This window comes from Prenolepis imparis, unplaced genomic scaffold (genome assembly GCF_030444845.1).
Source record: "Prenolepis imparis isolate NDT839.2.m4 unplaced genomic scaffold, iyPreImpa1.0 SCAF_4, whole genome shotgun sequence".
NCBI classification, from domain to species: domain Eukaryota; kingdom Metazoa; phylum Arthropoda; class Insecta; order Hymenoptera; family Formicidae; genus Prenolepis; species Prenolepis imparis.
Window position 1 is genome coordinate 12,497,713 of NW_028141162.1, and position 9,253 is coordinate 12,506,965.

Consider the following 9,253-nt stretch of genomic DNA (forward strand, 5'->3'; position numbering starts at 1 on the left):
GAGATAAATAGTTAACGAGCAATAATATATGTCTTATTGCGCTCGAAAAATCGTCTGAGTTAATAGGGGAACATATTTTGCGAAGAGGTATAGTGTAGCAATATGTCTTTTCAGGTCCGAAAAATCGTCTGAGTTAATAGGAATACATGTTATGCAAAGAGGTTGATCGAAGTAACGTCGGTAATAGAGGTTGGTAATTTATCGATAATAACGTCGATAATTTACCAACCTTCATTACCGACGTTACTTTGAACAACCTCTTTGCATAACATGTATTCCTATTAACTCGGACAATTTTTCGAACGGCTTAAGAGACACGTGGCACATATGGGATACATAACCTACTGTTTTAAATTAAATTAAATTTATTAAATAATGCTAAATAATTTTTACAAATTGATGATACTCGTAAATTAAAAATTCATAATAATAAAAAATACAATATGTATTACTATGAACGTTGTTATTAACAATTATTAAAATATTTAGTCATGATGTGAAATATCAATGACAGCTTTTACGCGAAAATTGTAATAAAATGCCGAAATAAGGAGAAAAAAAGAAAAAGAAAGAAAATACTGCATTTTAAAAGAAAATTGATATAATAAAAGAAGAAAAATAAAATACTCAAAGTGTTATCAATTATTATTATAATATTATATTGCGAGAAAATGGCGATTTATCAGGATGCAAAAGTAATTATACCTTCATTAAAAATATATATACTTACAGGGAGATAAATATTAGTAAATTTTTCGATATATTTCATATATTGTTTTATATTTGTTTATTCTCAAATATACATAATAATAAATGTTTTTTTTTTCAGCAAATCCAAGCACAAACATTGTTATTCATTCTGGCTCTATGTATCTTCATTACATGCAGTGGCAAGGAGATATTTGCAAAGTATAATAAAGTACAAATGTTTTCTGCTATTAGTCGTAATATTAATAAATATAAACAAGTGTGATATGGGGACAGGATTTTGTTATCAACATTGTTTTTTTATAAACGAAGGAATTGATGCAAGCAATGGAAGAGTCTCTGCTGCAGGTATCACAAGCACTTTACAATTCTGTTAATCAACTGTTATATTTTAACAAATAATTTGAAAATTAAAATATAATTTCTATTACTTTTATATTATTGATAAGATCATGTTAATGCACTGTTTGATTGCATGTTTGGATTTATGATAGGTGTTGAAACGCAGAAGATATCATATATGGAAGACGCAATTTCTCCCAAGGATACACAAGTATACATATGAATTATGGCAGTGCAGATGTCACGCACATTTTTTTGGCTTTTACAAAAATCTGTTTCCATACAAATTGTGCAAATCCCATTAACAAATTGGAGGATGAGTTGCTTTTGGATCTCTCAAATAAAGATATATTTCTGTCATGTGGATTTAAATGTGTGTAGGAGAAAACATTTATTGTTAAAAAGCCAAAACAACAAACAGAGAAGAATACAGGTATCTTTCTTTTCACTTTTCTTATAAAAAGAGTTATATATATTTTTTCCTCCCTTATATACAAATTTATATATAAAACTGTACCGAAACTTATGCAACAGGTGGGCGATGAATGCTAATAGTATCTTTGAGCTTGTTTCAACTTGAGTTGTTCAGTATTATTGGAACCCATAATGTTCATATTCAAAAATGATCTTTAGGAGATCCAGAAGATCCTTATGACGAGAGTTATTTAAGTCATCATTTTATGCGTAAGTATTCATTTTTCAAACAAGTATATCTCTGTTTGAAGTATTATGTAAAATTTTTCTACAAAGTATTATTTATGTAAAAAAAGGAATAGAAAGTAAAACAATTTATATAGCACAGTATCAATTATATAAAATAAAGATAAATATTTTAAAAATGTATTTTAATATTTATATGAAAACTTTGGAAATTTATTTAGATATATAATATTTAGATATAAAATTAATTTTTATTTCTTTGGAAATTTATTAAGTTTTTTTTTATTATATACAATTTTATTAAGATTATTATTATATACAATTTTCAAACTTTGGAAATTTATTAAGATATTTATATTTAGATATAATTAATTTTGATATATTCTATTAATTTACAGATAATGCTGTTGACGTGCAGTAATACGTTTTCATACTCTCAAAAGTTCGTCTGAATTATTCGGAAAATATATTTCGCGAAGAAGTAAGTAATGCACTTTACACAAGCAATAATGTGCACCTTTAGATATCTTCGAAAATACACATTAAAGTTATTAGAAGATTTTGCGAAAAAATGTGAATAGTGCAAACGCAGTAATGTATCTTTTAATATGCTTGAAAATTTATTTCTGAGTTAGAAGAATAAAAGTTTTACAAAGAGATCAGTGGAACTTTATAGTAATGCAAAATTTTATGTGATAAATTCGTAACTTAAAAATAAAATATTTATATTTATCAGTATATAATTTTACTTTTATGCATTGACAAAAACATTTCTTTTAAGTTTGGGATTTTTAATTGCAATTTATTTAACTAATACCATAAAGAAACAAATGTAACGCGTGTTTTGTAATATTCTAGTAATAAAAGAGATAGTCTGTAGAGACTGAAAGCATTTACTTTAAAAGGTCAAAAGAAAAAAACAATAACAATGATCAGTAGAAACAGTAAACCGCTGAAAGCATAACATAAAGCACTCACTGAGCCATTTCTTCTGCTGAAAGCAGCCTGTACAGTTGTGTGTGGTTTTTTCATCAAGAAAATAAAGTGATTTATATTTGAAATGTTAGAACGTTAAAATGCCAAGCGAGGTGATAAATTTGCAGCTTGGCCAATGTGGCAATCAAAGTATTACATGTTATTTTGTCTCATATAATATAAATCCTTTTCATACGTTTTATAATTTTTTGATACAAATGCTACGATATTTCCAAACACTTGCAAATATGAAAATAACGAATATCTTTATCGTCTTTTTTTTTACATTATGCCTCAATTTTACAAACTTAAAATTTCTCTTTTATTATAATTTGTAATAAAACCTATATATTTTCTTTCTTAGAATAAAATTTATATATTTTTATACATTTTATTTATAGTTGGATTTGAGTTTTGGAAGAGATTATGCACAAAGCATGGAATCAGCCCAGAAGGAATCTTGGAAGATTATGCAATAGAGGGAACGGATAGAAAGGATGTCTTTTTTTATCAAGCAGATGATGAACATTACATACCACGAGCTGTGTTATTAAATTTAGAGCCCAGGGTTATTCATACTATTATGAATTTTCCATATTCAAAGATAGTACGCATCTGGAATATGTATGTACATTTATGTTTATGCATATATATGAATATGTATGTACATTTATGTTTATGCATATATATGAATATGTATGTACATTTATGTTTATGCATATATATGAATATGTATGTACATTTATGTTTATGCATATATATGAATATGTATGTACATTTATGTTTATGCATATATATGAATATGTATGTACATTTATGTTTATGCATATATATGAATATGTATGTACATTTATGATTATGCATATATATGAATATGTATGTACATTTATGTTTATGCATATATATGAATATGTATGTACATTTATGATTATGCATATATATGAATATGTATGTACATTTATGATTATGCATATATATGAATATGTATGTACATTTATGTTTATGCATATATATGAATATGTATGTACATTTATGATTATGCATATATATGAATATGTATGTACATTTATGATTATGCATATATATGAATATGTATGTACATTTATGTTTATGCATATATATGAATATGTATGTACATTTATGTTTATGCATATATATGAATATGTATGTACATTTATGATTATGCATATATATGAATATGTATGTACATTTATGATTATGCATATATATGAATATGTATGTACATTTATGATTATGCATATATATGAATATGTATGTACATTTATGATTATGCATATATATGAATATGTATGTACATTTATGATTATGCATATATATGAATATGTATGTACATTTATGATTATGCATATATATGAATATGTATGTACATTTATGATTATGCATATATATGAATATGTATGTACATTTATGATTATGCATATATATGAATATGTATGTACATTTATGTTTATGCATATATATGAATATGTATGTACATTTATGTTTATGCATATATATGAATATGTATGTACATTTATGATTATGCATATATATGAATATGTATGTACATTTATGATTATGCATATATATGAATATGTATGTACATTTATGATTATGCATATATATGAATATGTATGTACATTTATGATTATGCATATATATGAATATGTATGTACATTTATGTTTATGCATATATATGAATATGTATGTACATTTATGATTATGCATATATATGAATATGTATGTACATTTATGATTATGCATATATATGAATATGTATGTACATTTATGTTTATGCATATATATGAATATGTATGTACATTTATGTTTATGCATATATATGAATATGTATGTACATTTATGATTATGCATATATATGAATATGTATGTACATTTATGATTATGCATATATATGAATATGTATGTACATTTATGTTTATGCATATATATGAATATGTATGTACATTTATGTTTATGCATATATATGAATATGTATGTACATTTATGATTATGCATATATATGAATATGTATGTACATTTATGTTTATGCATATATATGAATATGTATGTACATTTATGATTATGCATATATATGAATATGTATGTACATTTATGTTTATGCATATATATGAATATGTATGTACATTTATGATTATGCATATATATGAATATGTATGTACATTTATGATTATGCATATATATGAATATGTATGTACATTTATGTTTATGCATATATATGAATATGTATGTACATTTATGTTTATGCATATATATGAATATGTATGTACATTTATGTTTATGCATATATATGAATATGTATGTACATTTATGTTTATGCATATATATGAATATGTATGTACATTTATGTTTATGCATATATATGAATATGTATGTACATTTATGTTTATGCATATATATGAATATGTATGTACATTTATGTTTATGCATATATATGAATATGTATGTACATTTATGTTTATGCATATATATGAATATGTATGTACATTTATGTTTATGCATATATATGAATATGTATGTACATTTATGTTTATGCATATATATGAATATGTATGTACATTTATGTTTATGCATATATATGAATATGTATGTACATTTATGTTTATGCATATATATGAATATGTATGTACATTTATGTTTATGCATATATATGAATATGTATGTACATTTATGTTTATGCATATATATGAATATGTATGTACATTTATGTTTATGCATATATATGAATATGTATGTACATTTATGTTTATGCATATATATGAATAAACATAATGTACATACATATTCATATATATGCATAAACATAAATGTACATACATATTCATATATATGCATAAACATAAATGTACATACATATTCATATATATGCATAAACATAAATGTACATACATATTCATATATATGCATAAACATAAATGTACATACATATTCATATATATGCATATATATGAATATGTATGTACATTTATGTTTATGCATATATATGAATATGTATGTACATTTATGTTTATGCATATATATGAATATGTATGTACATTTATGTTTATGCATATATATGAATATGTATGTACATTTATGTTTATGCATATATATGAATATGTATGTACATTTATGTTTATGCATATATATGAATATGTATGTACATTTATGTTTATGCATATATATGAATATGTATGTACATTTATGTTTATGCATATATATGAATATGTATGTACATTTATGATTATGCATATATATGAATATGTATGTACATTTATGATTATGCATATATATGAATATGTATGTACATTTATGATTATGCATATATATGAATATGTATGTACATTTATGATTATGCATATATATGAATATGTATGTACATTTATGATTATGCATATATATGAATATGTATGTACATTTATGATTATGCATATATATGAATATGTATGTACATTTATGATTATGCATATATATGAATATGTATGTACATTTATGTTTATGCATATATATGAATATGTATGTACATTTATGTTTATGCATATATATGAATATGTATGTACATTTATGATTATGCATATATATGAATATGTATGTACATTTATGATTATGCATATATATGAATATGTATGTACATTTATGATTATGCATATATATGAATATGTATGTACATTTATGTTTATGCATATATATGAATATGTATGTACATTTATGTTTATGCATATATATGAATATGTATGTACATTTATGATTATGCATATATATGAATATGTATGTACATTTATGATTATGCATATATATGAATATGTATGTACATTTATGATTATGCATATATATGAATATGTATGTACATTTATGTTTATGCATATATATGAATATGTATGTACATTTATGTTTATGCATATATATGAATATGTATGTACATTTATGATTATGCATATATATGAATATGTATGTACATTTATGTTTATGCATATATATGAATATGTATGTACATTTATGTTTATGCATATATATGAATATGTATGTACATTTATGTTTATGCATATATATGAATATGTATGTACATTTATGTTTATGCATATATATGAATATGTATGTACATTTATGTTTATGCATATATATGAATATGTATGTACATTTATGTTTATGCATATATATGAATATGTATGTACATTTATGTTTATGCATATATATGAATATGTATGTACATTTATGTTTATGCATATATATGAATATGTATGTACATTTATGTTTATGCATATATATGAATATGTATGTACATTTATGTTTATGCATATATATGAATATGTATGTACATTTATGTTTATGCATATATATGAATATGTATGTACATTTATGTTTATGCATATATATGAATATGTATGTACATTTATGTTTATGCATATATATGAATATGTATGTACATTTATGTTTATGCATATATATGAATATGTATGTACATTTATGTTTATGCATATATATGAATATGTATGTACATTTATGTTTATGCATATATATGAATATGTATGTACATTTATGTTTATGCATATATATGAATATGTATGTACATTTATGTTTATGCATATATATGAATATGTATGTACATTTATGTTTATGCATATATATGAATATGTATGTACATTTATGTTTATGCATATATATGAATATGTATGTACATTTATGTTTATGCATATATATGAATATGTATGTACATTTATGATTATGCATATATATGAATATGTATGTACATTTATGTTTATGCATATATATGAATATGTATGTACATTTATGTTTATGCATATATATGAATATGTATGTACATTTATGTTTATGCATATATATGAATATGTATGTACATTTATGTTTATGCATATATATGAATATGTATGTACATTTATGTTTATGCATATATATGAATATGTATGTACATTTATGTTTATGCATATATATGAATATGTATGTACATTTATGTTTATGCATATATATGAATATGTATGTACATTTATGTTTATGCATATATATGAATATGTATGTACATTTATGTTTATGCATATATATGAATATGTATGTACATTTATGATTATGCATATATATGAATATGTATGTACATTTATGTTTATGCATATATATGAATATGTATGTACATTTATGATTATGCATATATATGAATATGTATGTACATTTATGATTATGCATATATATGAATATGTATGTACATTTATGATTATGCATATATATGAATATGTATGTACATTTATGATTATGCATATATATGAATATGTATGTACATTTATGATTATGCATATATATGAATATGTATGTACATTTATGATTATGCATATATATGAATATGTATGTACATTTATGATTATGCATATATATGAATATGTATGTACATTTATGATTATGCATATATATGAATATGTATGTACATTTATGATTATGCATATATATGAATATGTATGTACATTTATGATTATGCATATATATGAATATGTATGTACATTTATGATTATGCATATATATGAATATGTATGTACATTTATGATTATGCATATATATGAATATGTATGTACATTTATGATTATGCATATATATGAATATGTATGTACATTTATGATTATGCATATATATGAATATGTATGTACATTTATGATTATGCATATATATGAATATGTATGTACATTTATGATTATGCATATATATGAATATGTATGTACATTTATGATTATGCATATATATGAATATGTATGTACATTTATGATTATGCATATATATGAATATGTATGTACATTTATGATTATGCATATATATGAATATGTATGTACATTTATGATTATGCATATATATGAATATGTATGTACATTTATGATTATGCATATATATGAATATGTATGTACATTTATGATTATGCATATATATGAATATGTATGTACATTTATGATTATGCATATATATGAATATGTATGTACATTTATGATTATGCATATATATGAATATGTATGTACATTTATGATTATGCATATATATGAATATGTATGTACATTTATGATTATGCATATATATGAATATGTATGTACATTTATGATTATGCATATATATGAATATGTATGTACATTTATGATTATGCATATATATGAATATGTATGTACATTTATGATTATGCATATATATGAATATGTATGTACATTTATGATTATGCATATATATGAATATGTATGTACATTTATGTTTATGCATATATATGAATATGTATGTACATTTATGTTTATGCATATATATGAATATGTATGTACATTTATGATTATGCATATATATGAATATGTATGTACATTTATGATTATGCATATATATGAATATGTATGTACATTTATGATTATGCATATATATGAATATGTATGTACATTTATGATTATGCATATATATGAATATGTATGTACATTTATGTTTATGCATATATATGAATATGTATGTACATTTATGATTATGCATATATATGAATATGTATGTACATTTATGTTTATGCATATATATGAATATGTATGAGTACTCTGCGTTGATACCACTGCTT

General features: G+C 22.1%; 1 long non-coding RNA gene across 1 annotated transcript; it reads left to right on the top strand.

Moving 5' to 3' along the window:
* Positions 1–312: 312 nt before the first annotated feature.
* Positions 313–3,284, top strand: LOC145935055 (uncharacterized). The gene is made up of 6 exons (XR_014425152.1): positions 313–695; positions 830–1,056; positions 1,203–1,483; positions 1,585–1,734; positions 2,109–2,191; positions 3,087–3,284. It is a non-coding gene; the product is annotated as an uncharacterized LOC145935055 (long non-coding RNA).
* The last annotated feature ends 5,969 nt before the right edge of the window (positions 3,285–9,253 follow it).